The sequence below is a fragment of the Urocampus carinirostris genome, chromosome 20, assembly GCF_059441175.1.
Source record: "Urocampus carinirostris isolate Australia breed hairy pipefish chromosome 20, RoL_Ucar_1.0, whole genome shotgun sequence".
Classification (NCBI taxonomy): domain Eukaryota; kingdom Metazoa; phylum Chordata; class Actinopteri; order Syngnathiformes; family Syngnathidae; genus Urocampus; species Urocampus carinirostris.
Window position 1 is genome coordinate 14,260,722 of NC_142368.1, and position 26,345 is coordinate 14,287,066.

General features: G+C 39.5%; 1 long non-coding RNA gene across 5 annotated transcripts in view; it reads right to left on the minus strand.

The window, feature by feature from the left end:
• Positions 1-26,345, minus strand: part of LOC148346312 (uncharacterized) — a 131,467-nt gene that overhangs the window by 80,635 nt on the left and 24,487 nt on the right. For 3 of the 5 annotated variants that reach the window (XR_015848226.1, XR_015848228.1, XR_015848229.1), the window contains exon 3: positions 18,822-18,925. This is a non-coding gene — a long non-coding RNA (uncharacterized LOC148346312). Of the gene's footprint in view, positions 1-1,334; positions 1,415-2,133; positions 2,218-18,821; positions 18,926-26,345 lie in introns of all 5 variants that reach the window. The other 2 variants (XR_015848227.1, XR_015848230.1) reach the window with 2 other exon arrangements.

The following is a 26,345-nucleotide window of genomic DNA, read 5'->3' on the forward strand; positions in this document are numbered from 1 at the left end:
ACATTTTACTGCAGAAGGGTGACTGCACTGCACACTTGTGTCGAGTCTGGTGCATCTTTTTTTGTTGTTCTGTCCACAAAAAAGTGAACTGCATCCATACACATTATCCCAGATCACATATTGCTGCGAGGAGGGACCGCAGAGCACATTTTACAAGGCTTGACGACTGTTTTTTGCTGTTCTGTCAACCAAAATGTGAACTGCACTTGAGTAGCCACAATTCATTATCCCAAATAGCACATTGCTGCGAGCGGGGCCCAGCAGAAGGATTTGTTGTCGGTTCTGGCTGCCTAAAGTAAAATGCAAGGTTGTCACCACAATATATTATCCCAGGTTGACTACTGCTGAGAACAGGGGACGGCAGAGCAAATTTTTTACGGTTCAGATCTCTGAGGCATGTCATTGACCGGTTAAAATGAACCGCACTGTTTTGTGGACTACACCTGCGTGCGAGGGCCAAGAGAGCAAAATTGTGCCATGCTCGGCAGCTTAGTTTTATGTTCTTTCCACCAAAAATAAACTGCACATGTGCAGCTGGGATCCATCATTCTTGGTTGCATATTGTTTTGAGGGAGAACTGGCAAGCTTTTCTTTGTCCGGCCTACCAGCTCCTTTTTGCTGTTCTGTCCGCTAAAACGTGAACTGCACTTGTGTGGCCGCTATCTATTATGCATATTGTTGCAAGCGGGGACAGGCAGAAGGCACTTTTGTTGGGAGCCGTGATGTTCATTCTCCACATGGTGAGGTTTTGGAGTTTGCTCTCATGTAGGTTTTAGATCAGGTCATGGTAATAATCGTCTGTAGTTTGCAATAGTCTGTGGCCTGTGCAGCCCTTTGAGACTATACAAATAAACATGGCATGACAATTCTAATAATAATTAGCGGCTAATGGCTGATGCTAGCATTAGTATAGAACAGAATAGATTTAACGATCTTTTGATATATTGAGATGACGATTTTATTTACGAGCTTCATGACTTACTTTCGTCCTGACATCATTAAGAGTGTTCGAGTTATTAACGCACGGCACCTTTTTCGGCGTACGCGAGACACAATTAGCGTTGCAAATATTGGCCTGGCAGAGCCTGTTTGAACATTTTTGGACGGACATCAGCTGGTGACCTTGCGAATAAACAACGAGGCGCTCCGCCGCCTTTCATAACAAATCCCCTCATCTCTCTTCCATCTCATCAAAGCTGCCGGCTCCCGTGGGCGAGGACGGGCGAGCTGCACGGCCGGAGTTAATACCTATTTATTATTTGGCAGACTCTATCCGAGTCCACAGGTGTCTATAATTGAATTTCGCCGTGACAGAGATGAGGATGTGAACATACCACTGCAAAATGGAGCTCATTTTCTCAACAAAAGTTGCAATTCGGTTGAAGCGAATGCCGGGGACTGAGAAAGACACGATCTGTAATGACAATAGGACATTGTATTTATTTAGTTCATGCGTAAGTAGAGTAACATGAGGCTTGCAGTGATGCTAAAAGGTGTTTTAAAAAGCGATAACAATGGAAACAAAGTTTGCGATTATTAAGAAATACGAAGGCACATGAATCACTAGACTCGCTGGGTTGCATCACCGCAACTAATCAACAATCAGGACCACTATTAAAGGGACAGTGTGTAATATATAATGCTTCCTAGCGGTAAAAAAATATGTATATTAGTTTGAATACTAGGCGAAAATAGATGAATTATCATACCAATGTTATTTAAAAAAGAAAATCAGTAAAAAAAAAAAAACAATTGTTTATTTATTTGTCAGCATCAAAGGTTTTTCCTGGGGTGCTCTCTAAAGTTCAATCTTGGTGCCCTTTCTGATGCCCACTAATTCCCCTCATTTACTATCTGCTAAAATTATATCTCTTACAGATCAAAAATACTTTTTTTTTTCCTCAAGGCTCAATCTTGGGGCCCCTATTTTTTTCATTCCTTAATTTTGAAAACATTTCATTGTATATAGCTAAAATTGATTTTTCACTTCTATAGCGAGACTGGCATTGAATAAGTTCATTGATAGTGGATCAAACACAATCACACAAGAGAAGTTTTGTTAGGACAAATGACTTTCAGGTTTTTGTCCAGAGGGACGGGCAAACTGAACCTCGGTGAAGCGTTTAGGCTTACCGTTGAACTGGGCCAAAATGAATTCCGAGCTTCGCTAGGAACATCTCGCGGAAGAGCGAAGCCACATTTTAGACTATTGACAGTCTGAATTTTTTTTTTTCCGTCAGTACATGTCATGGTGCGTGAAATATCAGAAAAAAGACGCCGAATAACTACTTTAAAGCAATTGGATCAAGAAAAGCAACATAGTGTCTTAATTTAACTGTAGCTTGGCCTGTGACTTCGTTTTTATGTTTGTAATGAGTCGTCCAGAAAAAGATGAGTTAGTCTTAGATCACGTTGAAAGACGTCAATCAAATCCGTCTAAAATTAGCAATTCGTCTTGGATTGACGGCTCTTTGACAGCGTTTGTATAAGCAGTGACATATCAGACATTATGGTTGACAAGTGGGGGACAACTGATAAAAGTTGTAACTTTTTTTAGCTATGGCTTCTTGGAGACAAAAGAATGACAGTAAAAAAAATTAATTATTCAGACTAGGGTGAAACACTGCATTATCGTAATTACAATATAATAGACCCCCAGGATACAGAAACTCCAATCTACTAAGATTTTGTTTTATGATGTAAAATAGGATGTTTTTCATCCCCTCTTTGCAGCATTTCCCCACTATATAACATCAACAACAAAACTTTTCTCATGCCCACAAATTTGACGAGTTAAGTTTGTTGGCTCTGGGTCCTGAAGCTTGCCGTGATGCTTAAATTATTCGCTACCCTACCCTCAGAGTTTCATGGCTGTAAACAATTTGGACCAAATTTGTTTTCATTTCAATCTGCCCCACCTCCTGGCTAACTCCACTGTACCAGCTCAAATCATATTACACCAAAGGTAAATCAAAATCATTCTTTCATCCATCCACCCATTATCTGCACCGCATATACTCACTAGGGTGCTGGAGCCCATCCCAGCCATCCTTAGGCAGTGGGCAGGGGACACCCTGAACTGGTTGCCAGCCAGTCGCAGGGCACACAGAGACAGACAACTCACTCGCTCATTCACACCTAGGGACAATTTGGACCAGCATGTTCCCCTCACATCCATGTTTTTGGAATGTGGGAGGAAACCGGAGTGCCCGGAGGAAACCCACGCAAGCCCGGGGGGAACATGCAAACTCCGCACAGGAAGGCTGGTTGCTGGCTTTGAACCAATGATCTCAGAACTGCGTTGCGGACGCGCCAACCAATCAGCTGCCTTGCCGTCCGTCATCTAAATGTGTTTATAATGTTATTTAATCAGAGGAAAGTATATAGCATATGAGTAACATTTACTCTATACTATTTTATTTTAATGATTTTAGCTAGGGTGTCAGGGCTTTGGATCTAATTAGCATAGGTTCATATCACCCGCTATACAGCAATTTCACTTTGTGATACCAGCCTCGAAACAGATAAATGTTGTATTCCAGGGGTTTACTGTGTTGACTTTAAATGTTTTAACTTTGTCAATTTTCAGCCTAAAGAAAAAATCTGCCAAAAGGTAGATGATGACTGGAAATTGAACTGAATGTCAATCTTCCTGACCGCTACATGCCTTTCTGTCTTCGTTTCAGTCATTATCCATGGTCTGATTAGAGCTTAATGCATGTAATCATCAAATCCACAGTGAAATCGGACATAGTCAGTTAGGAGTCAATGTCTACAAAAAAATATTTGCTCCCTTCCTGAATTCCGTGTTTATTTATGTTTGTCACTCACAAAAGGTTTCGGATCATCAAACCAATTTTAATATAACACAGAGACAACCCAAAGAAACACAAAATCCACTTTTGAAATGTTGATTTTATTTATTGATGCACTACAACAAAAACATCAAAACTTATCTGGCCCTATGTGAAAAAGTATTTGCCTTCTGAACCCAAGAGAGAGTTGGGCCACCTATGGGAGTGAAAACAGAACGCTGTGGAGGATTTTTTTCCCACTCTTCTTTGCTAAATTGTTTTAAATCTGCCATATTGGAGTGTTTTCTAGCATGAACTGCCCGTTTAAGGTAACACTACAGCATCTCGTTTGTTTTTTGAGCCATTCAGAGGTGGACTTGCTGGTGTGTGTCGAATTGTTGTCCGGTTGCATGATTCAAGAGTGCTTAAGTTTGAGGGCATGAATTGATAATTGGATGTTCTCCTTCAGGATCTTTTGGCAAACAGCAGAATTCATTATTCTGTCAACCACAGCAAGTTGTCCTGGTCCTGAGGCAGCAACGTAGCCTCAAACCATCAAACTGCCAAGACCATGCTGTAATGCATCATGTTCTTTTTGTCAAATGATGTGCCATATTTACAGCAGATGCAACAGACTGCACACCTTCCAAAAAGTTCTATTTATGTTTCATCAGTCCACAGAATAGTTATCCTAAAGTGTTGAGGGTAATAAAAAAGTTTTTGGGCAAATGTGAGAAAATGCTTTGTGTTCTTTAGTGGCAGCAATGGCTTTCGCCTGGGAACTCTCCCATGGATGCCATTTTTGGCCAGTGTCTCTCCTATAATGGAGTCATGGGACATTGGGCCAGCAAGGCCTACAGTTCCTTTGGATGTTTTTTAAAATTCTTTTGTAACCACCTGGACGAGCCGTCATCACACGCTTGGAATAATCTTCGTTGGGTGAAGGTTTGCCATTGTTCACAGTTTTCTCCATTTGTGGATAATGACTCTGATAGTGGTTAGCTTGGAGCCCTATATCCTTGGAAATGGCTTTATTAATTAAAAGTTTTGGGGGTTTTTACTTTGTCGAACATATTTAGTTTAAGTGATTCAACACAGGTGGTGGCGGTCAAATTTGGGAGTGGCATGTAGAATTGAACTCAGATTTCCCAAAATAGTGATTAGTCAAAGTTATTTTGTGACTTAACAAGAGGGTGACCATTACTTTTTCACATAGGGCCAGATAGGCCTACATTTGTTTGTGCCTTAATAAATGGAAAACATTTTTCAAAACTGCATATTTTATTTCCTTGGGTTTTCTCTAAGTGATGTTGAAATTGGTGAGATGAACTGAAACATTTGTGAGTATGAATATGCCAAAAAAAAAATCAGGAAAATAGCAAATACTTTTTCATGGGACTGTATCTGTCATTCAGGCCTGATTGGCAGGGAGCGTTTTTGGAGTCTGGCCACGGAAGTGTCACCTCGGTGCTTTTGGCTCGGGTGGAGTAGGCCGGTTTGCGCTTATATGATTTATGTAGGCGGATGATTGCGCCAGCAACACCACAAATTGACTGTCACCCCTTTCTTGAAAACCGGCGCCCTTCAAAAACGACTTTTTCGAAAACGAGAGAAGGAATAAGATGGAGCAGGGTTCGTTTTTATGGACAAATTCAAGCACTTTTTAAGGATTTCCAAAGCCAATTTTCTAATTTCTCTTGTACCATTAAATGAAAAAGTCCGCCTTAAAACATGTATATTGCAGATCCACAAATATTTTTGCAATTGACACTTTTTCAAGTCCTCAAATATAATCACAATCTTCATACCTCCCAATATCGTAGTATACATGTTTCAATTTTTCAATTTGTTTTTTTTTCTGAAAACTGATTTTTCGGAAGAGTTTCTGGGGTTTTCTTGTATTATGAAGGTGGGATAGTTTAAAATGTATGAATTTTCAATATATAGAATTTTTTCATTTTATGATGCAATGGTTTTGTAGATTTCCCACCCAATATTTTCCGAATCTTTTTTTTTGCATTTTGAAAATCTATTTGTTTTTCTGAAGATTTCTTTTTGAAACATTTTATCTGTGCTTTAAGTATTTCTAAGACGTATTATTATATGTATATATATATATATATATATATATATATATATATATATATACATATAATATATATATATATATATATATATATATACACACACACAGTAAATGCGGTATATATTATATACAGACACACAACTTATTTTCCAGACTATAAGGCACATATTAAAGTCTATAATTTTCTTTAAATTGTGCAGCATGCCCTATCGTGCAGTGCGCCCTGTGTGTCATGTAGAGCGGCAGAGCTAACTGAGGACACAATGAGGCTATAAAGAGTGAAGTGTTGGCGTCACCGCTAAAGGGTGAAGTGTGGGCGCTTAAATAAGGCTACGTTTCACACTCCAGACATTGCTCAATTCCAATTTTCGGTTGAAATCCGATGTTTTTATGAGATTGTTTACATTTCCAAAAAAATGTGACGCGTGTGCAATCTCCTGTGACTTCTATGCGTCTCCTTTGCGTACGTGACAAGTGTCAAGCTTGGATAGAAGAGGACGCGTGACGTCACGTGCAACGCGTCCATCATTTGCGGAAGTACTCATGGATGCTTAAAGCAGTAGAGTATTGTGCCAGGGGCTGAACAGAGTTGTCTCCCCCAAATATTAATTAAATCCAAAACCTTACTTTCCCTCCACTGAATGCTTTTTGTGTTTATGACCGCCATGGTGTGTCAATTTCTACGCTGTGCGGAAGAAAACTGAAACCGCGAGAGAATTGAAAATTAATGAATCGATGTTTTGCAAGTAGACTAAGCTGAAAAACTAACAGCTCAAAGTTTTTGTCCATGTTTTACTTTGTAATCAATACTTAAATAATCCACAACAAAATACAGTTATTCTCCAGCCCTATATTTTTAAATATGCACACTTTTAAATATGCTTGTCTGTGTTCTAATGCGGCTGCAGCAGAGGGTACACGCGCCCTATCGATTTTTTGGGGGGGTTTTCAACAAACTGTTTTTGGAGTTCATATTTTTGTAGATTTACCTCAAATACATTCATAAAATGTTTTTTTTTCCTTTCTTCTGAAGATTGTTTTTTTCTGAATCGTTTATCTTTTTTTTGTATTTTTAAGACGCATTTTAGGATACATAGTTTGTTAAGTAGTTTAGTAAAAGACATTTTCTAATTTGGGCCATATTTTTCCTGTTTGAAAAAAATAAATAAATAAGTATCGACAAAACAAACATGTTCAAAGAATGTGCTGCTTTCAGTCTGCTTTGTTTTTTAATTCAAATACAAAAGTAAAAGGTAAATCTAGTGATACTGTTCAGTCTCTTACCAGCAAACATCTTTTTAGGCGATCTCCATGTACAAATTCACTGTCAGCTACTCAATAGAGAATAGAAAAATTCAATGCTGTACTCTTTGGGAAAGGAAAACTTTGTGTTGGCATTTCTGGTGACGTAATTTTTTTTGCACATCCCTCCCTGGAGAAACTACTGCAGCCTCATTCCCTTTCTGCAGAAGACTGCAGTTGTTTGCGCGAAGGATTACACGGACTTATTGATCTGGGTGTCCCTCAATAAAAGGCATTTCAAGCACATAAACCTCCACCGAAAAACAATTAAGTGAAATCAAAGATTTATGGGAGTTAAAGTGTAAAGAAAGCACAGTCTACAGTTGAATGCTTAACACTTTGGCATGCATTTTTTGGGGAAAACCATTAACAGTACTGTTTGAGGCCTTGGAAACAAGAGTTTTTCCATAGAACAGTCTCATTGGGAGCATCACCCATTTTACTTAACCATTTGAGTTCCCGAAAATAAAACTATAGCAGACCTCAGAATATGACTTGAATGGGTTCTGATGTGAGGATCATAAAGTGAAATTTTGCCTTATACTGGGAGAAAGAAACCCATGCGAAATAGCAAATGCCGTCCTAACTCACGGTCCCCCAGATAAAACAATAATCACAAAATAGAAATATCAAATACTATTATGTGTGCATATGATTATATAAAATTATAAATACACATACAAGTCAAAGTAATAATTACAATTTATTGCAGCAAGGCTTTTAACTACAGGCCTTTTCTAAAGCTAAAGACAGGTGAAATTTCAAAGTTTTTAAGAATTTTATAACTTTTGAAATCAAATTTAAGACCAAGTTGACAAAAAAAAAACAATGACCACAAAAAACAAAACAAAAAAAACACAAATACTTCTCGCACACAGTACTTGGTGCCTCAAACAAGTTACCCGGCACAGGTTTTAGCCATGGCAAAAGTGTTCGTTAGACAGCCACTTCTCATTAAATTTACACTTTGCCAAGGTAAAGAGTAAATGTCTCTGTTCGAAGTTGCTATGAATTGTGGGCAGACCTAAGACAAGCGTTTGCTCCGAAATGCCCGACTGAAACCACATCCCTGTTTCGATAGTTCCGCTATTGTGGTCACGCGATGTTGCCACGTAAGTAAATCGGTGACTTATTAAAAAATAATACTTGATAAGTGTTACTAAATATTTTTTGATCAACAATCATAAATCTTATTCATATGTTCACATTTTTAAGACTTTCAAAATATGAATGCAAATCAAGGCTTTTTTTAAAATACTGTATTCAATGCTTTTCGATGACTAAGTAATAGTGGGAACCCTGAACCGGGACAAGAAAGTTTTATCACATTACCCCAAATTACCTGCACTGGTTCCCTGTCAGTTTAAGATGTGGCTTTATGAATTTGTTGGTATCATACAAAGTTTGCATGGACTTGCCCCCTCATCTCTTTCTGACTTATTTTCACCCTATGTTTCTGATTAGAGCCTTTGCAAAACACTAGTTTACTAGTGCTTCCAAGAGCCAAGAAGAAATCTACATTCGTGGCCTGGTGCTGTGGAATGCTTTGTCCCAAGATGCGGTCTGCAACGTCAGAGGAATTGTCAAAATCTAGGCTTAAAACACACATATTCAAAAGCTTATAAGTGATCTGGACCGCATAATCTTGTCTTGTCCTTGAGGGGAAGAATGAGCCTGGTTGTTGCACAGTGCATGCACTTTGAGCCATCACACACACCGGCACTAGGAACTGATCATATAGAACTAGCTGCACCGGTCAAGATTTTGGAACAGGAAGCAGTCAACCAGACATTCTTTCACTACCTATATTTCATATTGAAAATGTCTTTGTATTGTCTATTAGTGCCCTAGCAACATAAATTGCCGCCTGGTCATCCTGGAAGGTGGGTTACTACATGTGCGACCCCTTTCTTAAGGTTTCTTCATTTTCCTCATCCTGAGGTTTGTTGGTTTTTCCTTGCTCTCTTGTAAGTTTCAGATCAGGGGATGGTGTAATAGTAGTCAGTAGTCTGTGCAGTTCCTTGAGACTTCTTGTTATTAGGGGCATCACAAAATAACATTACTTAATTATTGTATTGCTGAGTCATTGGGAAAAAGCTGTTAAAGAGGGGCTGAAAATACCTCAGTCCATGCTGTAAAGTGAAAGTCATGCTTTATCCTGGGGATCGAATGTAAAAGGCAAAAGCTGCCTCATGTTCCTGTCAAGTCGTAACCCCATCCCGAGGTTATGCTAGGACCGCAATCCAAACAACGTGTACCTTATGCAGCACCATGCTAGCTCTTCCAAGAGATTCTCCCGGCGGGCTAGCAAGCGCCGAATCGCGAGCGACCTCCCTGCCCCCTCGGCGACGAAGCGGAACTCAACGGCCAGACATGAGATCTCATCAGAGGCGGTTCCCTAGCAACCGGCGAGCGGTCCTCTGTGGAGCTGCTGTGTTAAGTGTGGATGCAAAGGTCAGACACAGGCTCCTGCCAATTCTTTTGGCAAACTGCACAACTGTCTAGCCAGCTTTCAAAAACAATCCTGATTCGGTTTTGCAACAGAAAATGCATGCTTTTTTATGATTACATACCTTTGGTGATTTTTTTGAGTTAGTAAACCAGGCCTGGACTGAAATAATTACAATTTCCAAAGTATGTCTATCAAATGTTTACTTTATTTGATTTATTTTATTATTTATCTCGTGCACTCTTACCTCAATCAACGACAGACGTTTCTCTCGAATTGGGAGAAACGGTGCCAGAATTTTTTTGCCATCTTGACTAAAGAGCTACAGAAAAATATGTTCAGTAGCTATATAGGCAACGAACATATCAAAATAAAGCTTTAAACATCATTTCTTACTAGAAAAGTTTGTTTTGACTATTAATCATTGTTTAGTAAACAACAGTTGAACATTGCTTACCCTTTTGAAAAAACTCGTTTACAAGAAAACTAAGAAAAACGGCTTTTTGAGAAGGGAGGCATTTCAAGCAGAACTTTCACTTTGGAACTTTTTTCTTCTTGCATGTGTGATACCTTCAATATCTAAACAATGTTTTCCAAAATAACATTTTATTGCAAAAACACTGAACTTATGCATGAACAATGCATGAACTTTGCAAGAACTTCTCGGCGCCTGATGTTTCCGGTCACATGATCAGAATATTTCGATCACTCAGGGTCCGCCCGCAATTACTGGATAGAGAAAGCAACATGAGGAAAAATGGGGGCTCTGCGATGTATGTACAAAGATCTGATCAAAGCCAGTCCTGCCATCTAGTGGGTATTCATCATATTGAAATCATTACTGGAGGCTTGAAATGTACTGATCAGAAGCGCTGCAGCCTTTAGAAGTTTTTTAAAATAAAACAAAAAAGGTAATTATACTCTATGGCACTGAATGAGTTAAAGGTTCTGTCTGGAATTAGAAATGTGTTACTCCCTGCCGCCATCTCCCGGTTTAGGGTCATGATTGCAGCCTCAGTCAGATTCATTGGTCGGGCTTTTTTTTTCATCTTTTTGGGAGTTGGGTTGGCGTTTGGACTGTGTTTGAAGGCCTGTTTCCTTGCCTTATTTCTGCCATTTTCATGCTACACTAACACAAAACATACGCACAAACACCACAAAGTATGAATCATCTAAGTTTTTGTCCATGAAAAAAAAATTGTTGTTGCCATTGTATAGTGGACAAAATGCTAAAAAGAGGGTCCGAAATAACCTTGTGTTCCACATCAAAACGTGAAAATATAGTAAGTTTGGTACACTACTGCAGGGGTGTTGAAGTGAACATTTTGACCCGTTTTAGCGAGTCCTAGCAGACAAATTTACGCGGCCTTTGATTTGCCTGCTCCTGTGAAGATCATTGGGATAACGGACCCCCGCTGTGGACCAGCAAAACTTCTCAGACATCAAGTGAGAAAACGGGTTGGGCGGTGCAGTCACTTGATGTATTGTTTCCCATTGAAATTGCTCCCAGGGTTGGTCTACAACTGATGAGAGGCTGCGATCTATATATTTCCGTCTTCTAACGACTCCCATGACGGACACAAAATCACTGTAGACAGACGAAAGAGTCGGAACTCAACTGAAAGACTTTAACAGTTCCTCGCTCGTCAAAAGTCTTCCTTAGTAAAAGAAGCACAGTTCGCTAGCTCTGACGGGGTAAATTGGCGCAAACTGAGTCAGCTGATTGCTTGTCGATTCACGAGTGCTGATGGAGACTGGAATTCTCCCTGGGGAAAGGTCTGTCTTTAGGGAAATGAGCATAACATTCCCTTCGTCAGCACCGGCGTTTGCTTACTCCAGGAGAACAAACTTTAGAATAGAATTGTCTTTATTGTCATTGATTAAACGAGGTAGTGTACATTGTTTACAATGCAATTAGACAGGGAACTCCAGGATAAACATGTCAAAAGATTTCAAAGAAAAAAATAAAATAAAAGACAATATAGACAATATTTACAAGGCAGTGCATCAGAAAATAGCACAATGACAAATAACATAGAAGTAGTTTTTGTGTGCCTGTTTAGGATGGTGATGGCCCCGGCGGATGAAACCGTGACACTGCTAATACATTTCTGATATCTAATACTTTGAATTAAAACTTGGCCTACATAGGACCAAGGGAGTCTTTCAGAAGGTTTATGTACGGGGTCCCTCAATCTGGTTCTACACTTGTGGCTCAAGCATCGAATCTTGAGCGTTTTCTGCAAACCTCATCCATCACGCGCCACAAAGAGAGGAGGACTCCGTTCAAGTATTCATTGCAAAAAGTGTCAGCTCGGCAAACTACAAAGACAGAAATAGAATCTAAAGATGCCGGCTGCGTATCGTTCGATCGAGCGGCTCGCCTGTTTGGTCGTGTCATGTTAGCGAGGCCGTTTTGGGTTCTGACATCTCCATCAATCACGATTTTGTCTGTTCGATTTGCTGTGAATTGTCGTGTGCGGTTGTTTGTCAACTGTAAGACGATATCATTTTAGGTTTGGATGGATTAGAGTCGGTACGAGACAGCACTAATTCACAAGAAATCAAACGGTGGCATGTGTCAAAAGTGTGTCGAGAGTGCAAAAGTAGGCAATATTCCATGCCGCATTTCAACGTAGCATTGTTAACACCGTATCGTGCTGACTAGTGGTGTGCATCTTTCACACTAAACAAGCTTAGTTTCTGTTTGTCAAAAAGAGAAAAGGATGAAGGAAAGAGAGTTATAGAGATACAGATATAGAGACTGATATTGAGAACTATAGAGAGAACGATTCATATACCATATTTATTTATATTGATTTGAAAAAAAGTCAGGTCTAACTTCCACCGGCTCACTTCAACGCAGCCAACTTCACACATCTAGAGGACAAAAAGGGCTTTTACTGTGTAAGTTTACGTAAAAACAGCAGCGAACAGCCTACCTATTCATCAAAGATTTAATTAAAGGCAAGCTGTTCACCAAAAATGCGGCACGCCTATTTTTACTTTTCTCCTGGCAGGAAGAAAAGAGTCCCAACGTTATTAAAAGTATTTCCACTGACCCGTGTCCTGGTCAAATTTAGCCAGCCCGAAAAAATGTCAAGCTAAGGCCTATCGTAAATTAAATTCCATAATTCGGGAAGTGATGTAATACCAAGTCAATTCACGTTTATTAGTATAGCCCCTAGCTACTCTGATAGATATTACAGCGTCTAGAGAAAGTATTTGCCCTGTTCTCTCAGCTCAGCCAACAGACTCCAGAAGTTTAGTTATGACTTCCAATTGATCCAATGTTGACCTAAATGACCAACACTTACAGAGTGTCTTTACGTCTCAGTTTGAATACTTTTAAAAGGCCTGTTTGGTGTTTGCAAGAAGCCACATGGGAGACACAAATTACATGTGGAACAAGGTACTCCGGTCAGATGAGACCAAAATGTAAATTTTTGGGCTGAATGCAAAGCAGTACGTTTGGCACAATAGTAACACTGTTATGCCACGCCCCAGCCAAAATCCCTCCTTGACTACTGTGGTTCGTAGAAGCCAATCCATGTTTTAACTCATGGTTTAAAACTGTATTTTTGGATTCCTTTTCATAATTGTTGCCTATGCCTTCTAGACTGCCTGAATTATTCACTCCTAGACTTCCATTGTGTCAAAAGCCTGTCTTGAGCCTCACATTTGCCTCACCTTCAATGCCCTCGTTCTTGGGCTTCAGAAAGACCCCCTTCTGACGCTGGCCTACCCCACCTACACATACCCCTTTATTCAATTATCTTCAATAAATCCCATAATGTGAGACTGGCCTGTGATTCTGTTCCCTGGGGGCCTGGCATATTTGGGTACTTGTGCCAGTCAGGCCTCATAAACACTTCACATCACCCTGTAAACACCATGCCCACTGACAAAGATGGTGGTGGTGGTTAGGGCTGTCAAATTTTGAGAAAAACCTATTTGCGATTTTCAGATCAGTATTGCAATTTTGATGCAAGAAAGGTGCATTTTCTGTGCAAGTTTTGTTATTTTTGTAAGTACGTTACCCTTGGATGCATGACCCACCAATACATACCTACTTCCACGAGTGGACTCAATAATTAGTTGGGGGGAAAAAAAGAAAATACTAATGGCATCATGTCATAAACATGTTTTATAAGGAATACCTGGAATATTACAACATTACAACAGTTTTTTATTTTTAAATATTTTTAAGACCAACAACTCATGAGGTCAATTTTTATCCCACTTATGCGCTCAGGGGTTAATACTAGCAACAGGGGTATTAGACTGTTGAGAAGGAAAGATGTGTCTTTATGTCACCAGTCCTTTTGGAGTCTCCAAAGACATGTTTGCATGTGAGATGTATAAAAAGCCATCCTCTGGACCCTTTCCAGATGCACTCAAAATCATTTACACGTTATGTACATATTTACATCCCAATAGAGTTAAAGGAAAAAAAAACAGCTGCATAGTGGGCGCTCACTTTTGAAAACGCCTAGACGTACTCTTAAAAATGTATAAAATACTAATGTTGAGTTCTTCAGATGGTATTCAACTTTGACCCGCGACCAGGTAAGAATTCTTGGTATTGTCCCAGCTGTTTTCTACCTAAGATTCCTTGCATGTGATTGCAAATAAACAAAATAGGCGAGAATAAAAACCTACTATTTCTGTGCGTTTCAACTTAGATTACTCAATATTAGTAGGTCTTGGAATTTGACAGGACTGTTAAACGATTGAAAGTCAACAGTGCCCTCTTCTGGGGAGCTTTGTTAGGGTTGCTGTCTTTAAATCCTTAAAAAAATGCAGTGTCATACAATTACTGAATAGCACTACGTCACATCGCAATGGCGATTAGATTTCGGTTAATCGTGCAGCCCTAGTGGTGGTAACATCATGCTGGGGTTGTTATCTTCAGCAGGGACTGGGAAGATGGTTAGAGTTAATGGGAATATGGATAGAGCCAAGTACAGGTCGATTCTGGCAGAAAATCTGATGGAGTCTGCAAGAAACCTGACAACTAGGTGCAGGTTCACCTTCTGACCCTAAACATAAATCTAAAATCTACAATGGAACGCTTTAAAATTAACAATAATTTGATTAAATTTGGTTTCTTTTCACGATTGTGTCTCACATGTTATTGATCATTGGAAAATATTTTGAGGTTTTTTTTAGATATAAATTTGAAGCTTGAAATATGGCAATTTGTTAAAAAAATTTTGGAGGGACAATACTTTTGCAAAGCACTGTACATTTATCATGGTTCCGAGCAATGTTTGAGAACAAGTCAAAACAATGAAGTGGACCAACAATCAACATCTCAGCTTTTCGAGGTTCTTATAGCCAATGACTGACGCATCCATTTTCTTCAACTTGTCGAAAACACATTAAAAAAAAGAAAATCCCTTAACGAAGAGAAATGACTCCTTTAAAGCGTGTTCCCGTTGAGTAAAGTAGTAAAAATGAGACCATCAGGGAGAAAATAATGAGGCTCAAAGTACAAGAAGGCTTTGGGGCAAATCCACACACTTTAAAAGACGCTTGTGCCCTCCCCGAAGACGCTGGAGGTAATTCGCACAAGACACTGAGGCGCTCTAATTGGGTCATCTGAGCGGCGGAACGGTGACTTGATGCGAGCCTTAACGGACGCAAAAGCTGAAGGGAGCTTGGAAAAGCACAAACATTTCCTTTGGCCATTAATGGTTTGGAAGAATAGTGTTAGTCAATGGCTTGTGTATTTTCCTTGGAGAATATTTGGACAGTGAATGCTTTTTTTTTTTTTTTTTTTAAAGTCTTTTTGATGCTGAACGCCAATTCTTGGCTGTGACCAGTGCAAATGGCCGAGGTCGATATGAAGGTTAATTTAATATTAATCGGCTATAATTCCAAATGGGAGTTCGAGGCAAAGACGAAGCCTGTGTTTTTGGAGGGCGGGGGGGATAAATATAATGTTTACAACGTAAAAATGCCCAAAGAGACGAAACAATAGTACGATTTTAAAGTAGTTAATCAAATTTTTTAACTATTTCATAATATTCAAGATTATTTTTTATGGTCAAGTTTCTTGTCCCTAAAAGAAAGACAAATTGGGTTTTTGTACATTACTTTGTTTTGTGGGCATTTTTCCTACCACATTAAAAGACATGTTTTAATATTGCTGTTTTTTTAATCATGTCATATATATATATATTTATATATATGACCTACTGTATGTATAATTAAATAATAATTAAATAAAACTAACACGTACCAGCATATTGAGTTAGTTGGCAGATTCTTATCACAACTAAAATCGCCAATCTTTTTTCTCAGGACAATTTTTCCTGTCATGTTAAAAAGTAATATCTCCAGGTTTGTTATCTTTTTTTGTAGCATTTTTGCATTTTTAACTTGTAATCATTCTAAAAATGTCTTCTTTTTTTAATAAACTACAAAAATTGAGTTACGTCTGTTCTATATGTCTATATAGTAATTTTTAAAACAATTGAGTAAATATGATGGTAATTTCTTAACAAATAACATAGCACATGTTGCACTACTTAGCACGTTCTTGCCAAGTTACGGTGATCAGAATTAACACTTTTTCTTATCTGAGTGGTGTCATCCTATTTATGAGAACCAGAATGATGTCATGTAAAAAAAATATCTCTATTTTGTCTATTTTTATAGCCATTTTTCCTGTCAAGTGAAAAAGATGTATCCCCATGCTTTTGGTCTTTTTGTGTGGAGAAATGTCGATACAGGGTTCGTACATCTTTTTCATGGACAAATTCAAGCACTTTTTAAGGGCTTTCAAAACCAATTCTTCTATTTCTCCAGTACCAAGAAATCCGGTAAATCACCGATTTTGCAGAGCTACAAATATATATGCGATTTATGAATGTGGATTTTAATCTTGTGTTTGCATTTATCAAGAGATATGTTTTTTAGACCTTGAGTAAATAACAAATATATTTGTGAAATTAAAAAATACATGTGGAAACATCTTTGAGGCAAATCTCTCTATGTTAGCATAGCGAAAAAAATTATGTAACATATGGCTTATATTTTTAGTTGTAGGAAGTTCTTCTCAATACAATTTACCACAGGGAAACTCTCCCTAATATTTTTTTGCATGGTCCATAAAAAAATCCATAATTGACTAGTAATCCTTGCACTGATACACATTTCATGGAGCCTTGTTTAGGTGTAGCATGAACCTGTTTATGTAGGGGGGATGACGCTTCATAGGACAAAGCCATACAGACTAATGCCAGCTGGCGTTTATCACAACGGCAGAAGAATTGCAATAGCAAAGCAAAGCCACCAGAGAGACCTGTCAGCGTCATTTATAAGCAGACTTGTGAAACGGGGCAACAATTTCAAGCATTTACAAGAACTTGATCCAAACTTCAAGCATTTTTAATACTAAAATTCTAGCATTTCAAGCACCCGTACGTACCCTGCGTTATTATAATGTCTGCGACTTTATATCAAGTCAAATCGAGCCAAATTTATTTGTAAAGCCCTTAATCACAAACTGTCTCAAAGGACTGCACAATCAAGCGATCCCCTGATCTGAAACAGGCATGCAGGATAGGAAATACTTAAAAACCTCAGTATGAGAAAAAAAAGAAACCTATAGAAGGAGCCACACAAGAAGTAATCCCACTTCCAGGATGACCAGTAGATTTTGCATGAGGTAACAATACACAAAACAACAATAAACATAGGTCATATGAAGAATGGTTTAAGAAGTCCAATATGTATAAAATATGATGGTAATACTACAAGAAATACAATTGCACATAATGCGCTTAGTTGGCACGTTTTTGTCATGCTACCATGACTGAAATTAACTCTTTTCTTATCCCAATGGCGTAATCCTATTTTCGAGTACAGGATTTCTGTCAGGGGAAAGCTTGTATACAGATTGTCATTTCATTCAATGCCCCCCCTGCAGATTTTTGGCTCCCCTTCGTAAGTGTCGCAATCTCAGCAAACCCAGACGCTCCCTCGTTTTCCCGGCGCACCGCAACAAGGTTAGCTTTTCCCGATAAAGCGGTGCTTTTTGGCCCAACTCTGGTCCAACTCGCCGACCCAAAAACGGCAGGACCTGCCCACCAACTCTGTTTTTTTGGCCGTCCCGTGTCCGTCTGGCTACACCCGAGCCAGCGGATCAGTGCCGCTTGAGCGCCCACCTATAAAAATCCCATCCGAGGAGATTCTGAGCCATCTTTATTTTGGAAATAAACCGTTATTTCAAGCATTATACAGCCGCAGATTGAAAGAAAGATCGGTAGGCTTTAGCATCTGCAAAAAACACACCCCCACTCCAAAATGATCCAGTATTTCTGGCCCGCGAGTGTTTATCTGAAGCCCCAAATATGCGGCTGGTGTCACACGGTGCAGGAGGCACAGCGGCGACATCGCAAAGATGGATTATGTCATGCGTTAAATTGCTTCTTTGAAGGAAATGAATAAATAAATCGGAGGGCTAATTCCAGGACTGTGTGCGCCATCTCTCCAGTGTGTGCCATTGCATAATGTCGGAGCCAAAGTGCCCTCTACCCCCTCCCTCCTCTGTTTGGCTGGAGGCAATACACTATTACCGTATTTTCCTAAAACAATCAAACAAATTTCCCAGGAATTTGAACGTGCGCCTTATATTCCAGTGAGCCTTATAGTCCAGGAAATACAGTAGGATTGCACCTTATATGAAAAATATTTTGCAAAAGACAGTTTTCTTGGGTGGCGTTGAAGTAATCAGTCGCTATAACGCGGTTGCTACCTAATTGATTTCCATTGTGCATTTTGTTCTGCATTCAGATTGGCTAAGCAGTCTGCATGCTTATTATTATTTGTAAAAAATATTAATTAAAAAAACGTTATTACAGTAAAAGGGCTTGTGATTTGGTTTCAGTGTATAGAGTTATCAATTATATAACAGAAAATAAGGGCTTTTACTTTACAGAATCCGCTCATCAGAGGTTCAATTTGAAATGTTACCCCCATGATAAGCGAGAGAATAAATATAAATCCAGATTAATTTCCAGAGATCCTGAAATTTTCTGATTCACTCACGTTACAATCAATGGAGTAACTCTGTCCTTTACCTGCAACGAAGACCTAAAATCGAATATCAGCTTCCTCACAGATGCACTTCTCACCTTTACACTTATTTAGTCAATTTTCATATTTTAATTCAGCTTACCTTAATATGTTTCCCTGGAGGTTGCGTTAGCGTAGTGAAGCTCAGTGCTAGCCCGGCTCCGTTAACTTGAGTCAACTCCAGAAAAATCTCAAACTTCAGCCAACCTGATAAAGAAACCCACAATTACAATAACATATTAACTAACGACTATTTTAATAATCGACTAGTCACCGACTATTAAAACGATTATTCAAATAATCGAATATTTATTTACTTATTTTATTAAATTTAGCATGAAGTTGAACACACTCCTGATTCGTAAAAAAAATTACATTAAAAAAATCTAAAACCAATGAGGCCCAAATTTTTAAGTACAGGCAAATTAATATTAGATTAAAGTCAAATGAACATTTTTATCCCAGTAAACCAACAGGCGGCACATTAGCAGCAGTAGAACAGTATATTAAACAAATATGATGTCCATTTTGTGTACATTCAGTGGTTACAAAGAGTGTAACAAAAGCACTTAAAAATACTTAAAAGTTTGAAATCAAACAATTTTAACAACTACTGATGTTATTCATAGAGCATGCATTTCATTTCAAATATGTTTGTCAGGGAGTCTGACATAATGCTAAAGCTCTCCTTTACAGTAAATTATAAATGTATAAAATGTACAATTCATGTATTTAGCGCATGTACGGCACAGTTCATGTCTTGGGAACCTCCTGCGTGGGTTCAAATCCAGCTCCAGACTTCCTGTGCGGAGTTTGTATGTTCTCCCCGTGCTTGCGTGGGTTTCACCCGGGTACTCCGGTTTCCTCCCACATTCCAAAAACATGCATTTCAGGTGAATTGGCTGGTCCAAATTGTCCCTAGGTGTGAATGAGCGAGTGAGTTGTCTGTCCCCGTGTGCCCTGCGATTGGCAGGCAACCAGTTCAGGGTGTCCCCTGCTCACTGCCCGATGATTGCTGGGATGGGCTCCAGCACCCCCGCGACCCTACTGAGGATAAGCGGTGTAGCTAATGAGATGAGATGAGAAAACTGCATTAGCTGGAATGTTACTTGAATTTTACCGAGACACCGTTTCGTTCAAAGGTACGATGTGCTCTTTAAACTCACCGATCTACCGTCATTATAGGGTCTGCTCCCGAACATTAAACGTAGGCGTAGTTGATGTTTATGCCACCATTTCTCTATGTTCATGTTACCGCTCCAGACAGAGACGATATTGTGCATGTGCGACGCTTAGCAATGATTATATTTGTGTCGAGATACCCTCTCTGTTGGAAAAACGTGTCTGGTGACAACAGTTGACACTGAAATTCATTGTTGACTATTTCTATTTTCGATTTGTGTCGACTCATCGTTGCAGCCTTATACAATATACCATTGGTTCTCCACTCGTCTCACTTATTATTATTATTATTATTATTAAAAACCCACCATTTCACCCGAATGACAAGCTGCGACCCAAATTGAGAAATTCCACTTCTCAAATCCATCTAATCAAATGATTGGGCAGTTTTAAGCAGATATTGAATATATTTACTTTTTTTTAAACAATAAAATGACAAACAAAACCAAAACAACTTCAAGTACCGTAATAGAGGTAAGATAGGGTCTAAAAAAAGCCAGCCCGACCTGACCTGAGTGTATTAAAGCCTGAACCAGACCAATTAGCGATTGCGGGGACCAAGCCCAAAGTAAACCCGAATTTTATTGTGGGGACTTGGTAGGAGGAGGGGGTGAGCTTGGTCAAATACAGCCCCTCCTCCTAGTTGTTACTGTTTCCAGTTTTTTTCCCCCTTATCACTAGATTTCTTGGGACCCAATATTATGGACAGAAAAGGGAAAAGAAACCAACAAAATCACAATACAATGAGATGTGATCCCTCTCAAATGCGCTAATTGATTTACCAGGTAGAATACATTATTGCCATCTACTGTTAAGGACTGTAAATGACCCTCTGTTTCTTCTTCTACTTCTTAGCATTAGCTTACTAAGAAAAAGGCCGATGAACCACTGAAAACAGGTCTGCAACCCACGTTGGGGCCCGACCCACCAGTTGAAAAACACTTCTATATACAATTGAGTTGCCCTTTCACAGCTCCACAGGTAATCAGAATGTAAAATAAAAAATATTACACGTTTATCCTGTTACACAAAATCCTCTCCCAAGGGTACTGTAAAATGCCTCTAAAACCTTTGAGTGCATTCAAATACTGGTGCCTGAAGTATTAAGGCCTTAACACTTGCTTTTTCTTGCCTGATTTCCTGTAGCCCGATTTCCTGCAGCGAAAAAGGCACGGGTTTGCTTAATTTTCTCCTGGAACCTCTGTGTAAATTTTGCTCCCTCTGGTGCTGTACCTGGGCTTCTGAAAAGACCCATTTCCCCTGGTGTTGGTATCTGAGCAAGACAGGTGTTCAAGGTGGAATCAACTGCAATAGACTTGAGGCCCATAAGACCGTGTTGTAATGTTCTGCAGTGAGAAATACACAGTGTTCAGCCAGGGTTCTGTTGAATATTTCAATCCACCGATCCCTCCAGGGGTGTCATCGGTATGTTTTGCATGCCAAGTCCCTGCCTCTTGATCTGGAGGTTTTTTGGCAGTTTTGTAAAATTATTTTAAAAGCTAGGACATTTTGATTTCTGTTCATTAAAAACACGAGTCTCCACAGTGACTGAAGTCCTCTCCTGAGCTGACCCCTTTGCCCCGGTTGTTCGGAGACTCTGTGTTCCCTGGCACGAGTGGCTTTCAGGTCTGTACTTGTGGGACCAGACGCTCACGGTCTTTTCCCCTCCAGCTGCTTTTCCAGGCTTTCTGAGCACTTCATCCTTTTGCCTAGAGGGCTCCAAACTTATCACGCAATCCTTGGAGGAGGGCGAAAAAGGTGAAGCCTCTCTGAGCCAGCCTTACCAAGCCATTTTTAAGAGCGGCTAGGCCCAACAAAATGGGCTCTGCCGACCTCCTCTCGTCGCAATATACGATCAGGGATCATTTTAAACTCTAAACTCTAATTCAGTTGGTCCAACTAGGACTTTCTTCAGGTATCTGATGGGTTTGTTTCAGACCACAAACCTTGCAGGTCTGTCAGGTTCTGGCACCCCCTAGAGGGCGCCAACCTGTGGGGAGTGGTAGGACAGTGAACACCTGCATCTAATCTCCACACTACCTACCCTAAAGATTATTGTGCCATCCTTTGACTGGTCTGAAAACAGAGGTTTTTAGATCGTTGAGGTATCGCCCTAGTTTCCCGTCTCCTGTTCTCACCAGGTACGGACCATGAACTCACAGTCGTGAGTTGTTTCCAAACTGTGTTTTGCTTGGGTTTTTTGTTTTTTAATCCACTCACCAAATTATTGAAGTACCAACACGGTTTTACCCATATGAAGTAATAATTGATTTGTATATGTTCCCATGCATTCCAAAATACCCCAAATACCAATAAAATATGTACATAAACAACCATCCATCCATCCATTATCAGCGCAGTAGGGTCGCGGGGGTGTTGGAGACCATCCCAGCCATCTTCAGGCAGTGTGCAAGGGACACCTTGAATGTCCATAATATCAAAAATATGAAATGAACAAAAATTGAGTCGTTCGAGTACCAAGGTATCATAGTATTTACTGGTCCTTACACACAATAGACGTGAGAACAAACTCTATTGCTACTATTTCGACACATCCAATTTCGATTACTTCTCCCTTAGGGATGCTAAAGCCAGAGTGCTCACGAAGCAGCTAGTCCATCACAAGGAAACTGATTCATTTACACTTGCATTCGCAACTACAGTCACGTAACAGTAATCGATCTCGAGTTGGCCGCTCCAAAGTCGGCCATGTGCGACGGCGCTCTGCGGTCCACTGCTATGATTTCCTACGGGAAATCAAAAGATGGTTCGCGTGGTCCGTTGTGCCACTCGCTAGCCTTAGCATGCCGCCTGGATTAATTGTTTACTGGTCAAAGTTGCTTGGAATGAATCTTGTTTAATGTCGAGTTCCTCTATTTACATTTTGGAAGCGTTCTAAAAGATATAGCACACAAAAAAAATCTGTTCAGGGGGTTAAACGACTCAAGCACTCATTTTGGTAGACAAAATCGTAAAAAAAAAAGAGCGGCCAGGCCCAACAGAATGGGCTCTGCCGGCCCCCTTTTGTCACAATATGCGATCAGGGAAAATGGATCACCGAATATTTTTTAACCTACGATGCAATAATGCCGCAAGGCGAGGAATTACAACAGGTGTAGGGAACCTATGGCTTGCTTTTTTACGAGTAGATATGGCTCTGATATAAAATGCTAATCGTGCAAATTTTCTCTGTAGCATTTCAATTCTGATGAGCTCAAAGTAGAAATTGGTGCATGCATAGCCGAAGCAACGCTGATAGGAACTGTCCGGTCAAGTATATAAAGCACGTGTTGCCTACAGTTTATTGTTTTGGCTCTACATAGCTAAAGAATCCTTTCAATGGAAGCTCATTAAATATATTATTCACTGTTGGGACACTTAAAGATAAAAATCTACACAACAAACTATAATTACCCTCTAACGCTAGCCAAGCACACAGAACAATTTGACTGGGTATGCAGTAGGGCTGGGCGGAGCTGTGCACACATAGCATGCTACCCTCCCTATTATACTGCGCTGAAGGGAAATAAATCCATAAACTTTTCATTTGTAGTTCTTTGTGACATGTTTAGGAAAAAAACTTTCTCCTGGTTTTGAAACCATTAATTACAGAAAAATGAAGGTCAAAATAAGAGGAGACATGTTTAAAGTGGGATATATGTTTATATGGGAAACTGGTTCTGGCATTATTCTTATTTCATTAATTCAAATCCAATAATTTAACATCACATAGAGGGAAAAAAAATGTGGAAAAAAATTAGCTCGTCTAAAAAGCGAATTTGGCGGTTTTGCTGAATTTTGTCCCACAATATGTGATATGGCTCTCTCAAAAAATAAAGATGGAATCAATTTTTTTTTTTTCAAAAACATTTGCAATTATGTTTATTTTGGGTCAAAAAGCTTCCCGACCCCTGGATTACAGTCGTCTACTTTTTTTCTGTCAGATAGCAATATACATGAAAGACTAGTCCATGAGGAAATGAGTCAATTGTAATATTTGGCAAAGGTTTTGTTTGTGTCTCTTCCACTGAATGCCAAACACGACTGACAGGAGCTGGCATGAACAATCCCCTTCCCTAATCCCATTTCCCGCAAATAACGCTTCATTGTTCGCGCTCATGTTTTCATGGAAAGATTTTTACAACAAAAAGAGCACGAGCGCCATAAATGTTTTAAATTAAATCCTGCAATTAATTTCAATTTGGAATGATTGGGCTTATTTTCATGCCAATGCTGGCAAGGTGGAGGAGTTTTTTTTAAAGTTCATAACGAGTTTTTTTTTCAAAGAAAAGATGAGACTTTGAAAAAAGTGTTCAGAACAGTATTTACGCCTTTTGCTATCTAATTTTTCAATTGACTTCAATCAATAAGGAATGGAGGGTGAAAATCATTGTTATGATTTCATGACTAAATCCATCCAGTTGCTGATTATTTAATTTATGATTAAAACACTTTTGCATGTAAGAGGTAAAATGGATCTATCCAGATTTTGAGAACTAAAATGCATGAAATATTTCTGAGAAAACTTTCATCGATCCATTTTCCCCAATCGCATCGTGCAGCGAGCGAAGAATAACAGCGCAGCAATGTCAGGCCTGCCAGCTTTTTTTTGCTATTTTTTTCGCTTAGAATGAGCTGCACCAAAGCGGCCATGAGCCATTAATCCAACTCCCATATTGCTGCAAGCAAGGACCGTCAGAGGACAGTTTTGTCGGGAGACTTGCCACTCCGGCCCGCCTAAGGTGAAACCCTCGGTGGCCGCGATTCATTATACCTGATCATATTCAATATGGGATTTAATTGATCATTTTTATCTACTTTAACTTATAACCTTTTAACTAACATAATTTATCTTTATTTTAACCTTTTTTATTCATATTTTTCTTCTCTTTATTATTTCAGTTTCCATATTTGTGTGCGCGGGCGGGGAGGGGGGCAGGGGTATCTCACTGGTAGGGTGTGGTTAAATGGCTGAAATTCCTGATGCCATCTACTGCCATCTTTAGCAGTGAGGGTATGCCTCCCTCAGGTCCCTTTCTTCCTTTGGCTATTGTGTGCCTTGCCATAATTATATTTTATTTCTATTACTATTTATTTTGTTTGTATTGTTTTTTTTTTAACCATTGTATGCGCCTGTGTATTTGGTGTTTCAATAGTTGGGTGGGGATAAAGGAGGGGGATTTTATTGTTTTAAGTAATGAATGTTCATGTACAGCACTTTGAATGGAAAGGTATTGCCCTAAAAGTGCCTTAAATTTCATTTGATTTGAAATTTGATCGATTGCTAAGAACAAGGGGCAAGTAGTTCCGAATGCTGAAGCGTGCCATTTCCACGCGCCTAAAATTGACTGCACTACTTTGGCCAAAATCTATTATCCCCATTCACATAATGCTATAAGCAAGGTCCGATTTCTGTCAGGCCTGGCAGCTCTTTTTTTGCCATTATTTCCACGTCAAATGAACCACACTCTGCAAACGCGATCCTATATTGTTGTAATCATAGACCAACAGTATGGACTTTTGTAGGGAAACGTGCTGTTCTGGCCTGCCTAAAATGAAAGGCACGTTTGTGGTAGCGCTTTATCCTCGGTCAACTATTGCTGAGAGCAGGGGCTGGCGCGACATTTTTTTTTTTTTTTTTTTTTTTTCCAGTTAGGGCTGCTGAAGCAAGCCATAGTGGCTCGCCTAAATGAACTGCACTGTTTTGGCCATAACTCTTTATCCCCAGTGGACAATTGCTGAAGGCGGAAGCAGAGTGCAAATTTGTGTCATGCATGGTGTGTTTTTTTTTCTGTTCTTTATGCCTAAAATAAACAGCACCCATGCAGCAGCCATCCGGTATCCCCGGTCAACCATTGCTGTGAGCAGGAGCCAGCAGAGGGCATTTAAAAAATGTAGGGTTGGGGCTAGTTCGCAGAATTTCGCATATCGCGGGGGGTTCTTGAGCCCTTTAACCGCGATAAACAAGGGATTACGGTTATTTAACCGTGTCCTTTAAAGCCCGCGTGGAAGAGGAAATGTACAAAATAAATCAAGTGGTAGGGTTTAGCAACCAATTATTCCCCCTCCCCTTGCTAACTGGCCACTGCCAAGTGCTTCAAATGTCGATGCAGAGGAAAACCTGCCAGAAAATAAGCTTGCATACAATGTGAGGTCGTCACTCTAATTTAGGAGAGCGCGGGGGTTGTTTAAAAGGGCATCGCCGTGACCAGCGATGCTTGTTCCATTTTTTTGCACAATTATGCTAACATCAAATAGGATGGAAGTTCAAAGGAATAATGAGAAACAATTCAATGATAAATGTGTAAATAATAGGGTTATGTTAATTGATTATACATTTGCTATCAACGTAAACAAAGGTATACGACAGTTGCATATTGCCGTGCTACAGATTGCATCGTCACCCTCAACCTTTGCCTGAGGGGAGCAATTGTATTTTGGTAAC